The following is a 1,013-nucleotide window of genomic DNA, read 5'->3' on the forward strand; positions in this document are numbered from 1 at the left end:
TGAAATCAACAATAAAAAAATCAACACAGCAAATAGCAATGTAGAGAAAAAAAACATTTAATATAATGGATTTTAGGGTAAAAAAACAAAAACCTAAAACCAACAGAGAGATGAATAGCTCTGTAAATAGTAAACACAGCCGTAAACTAAAGGTAGAGGTTTGCATGTAAACCATTCTGAAAAACTCATCAGTCATCTCTATCATTATATCTCATGAGGCTCTGCCTCAGAAAGGCAATAGCGCATACTATTTGAAACACAGAAAATTAATGATTATAAGGTCCATGGTTTCTGCAGTTCCAGGTTAGCATCATTATCCCAATTTTTAATATACACATTTTTAATGAGTTTTGCATTTTCTTCAATTTTCTTTGGGCAGATATATTTCAACTCCATATAATTTAATAGAGAAATTGTGTTAGAATAATATAGAAATAAAAGGTGCCCCTTCATTTTCTTTTTTATATTTTTTATTTCCCTAAGGGAAAAACAAAGTATAAGAAATAGTAAAATGAAACTTTATTAAAAAATATAATGCAATGTTTTTATATTGCTATTATTGGGGAGTAGGCCCAAAATCTACCATATAAAGTTCTCTCTATCACTCAAAAATGCTGAGACTTCAGGGTGCATACTAGAAAGTTTCCTTAATTTTCCTAAGGTATTTTACTTTTAACTCCGAGATCAGTTGCTAGATTTTTAAGGCAGCTCAGGTATGGGCAGATAGATTTACTTCAGGTATGGAATATATCTAATACATATTTTATATAAATATATTTTATGCGTGTATGTTTCAGGCTTTCTAATCTCATCCATTCTAAAACACTTTAGTACCTCGTTTCACAAAATAACAAAATGTCCAAAATATCCCCACATTTCATGCTTCTAAACCATATCATGCAGGGCGCTAGACTGTCTTTTAACCCTGAAATTAACAGAAACATCCATTAACATGTCATATGCCCCTGCTATGCACCTCTGAAAATGTGGTCATTAGATTCTTAGTATTTGGA

Source organism: Pteropus alecto, unplaced genomic scaffold (assembly GCF_000325575.1).
Source record: "Pteropus alecto unplaced genomic scaffold, ASM32557v1 scaffold565, whole genome shotgun sequence".
Classification (NCBI taxonomy): Eukaryota; Metazoa; Chordata; class Mammalia; order Chiroptera; family Pteropodidae; genus Pteropus; species Pteropus alecto.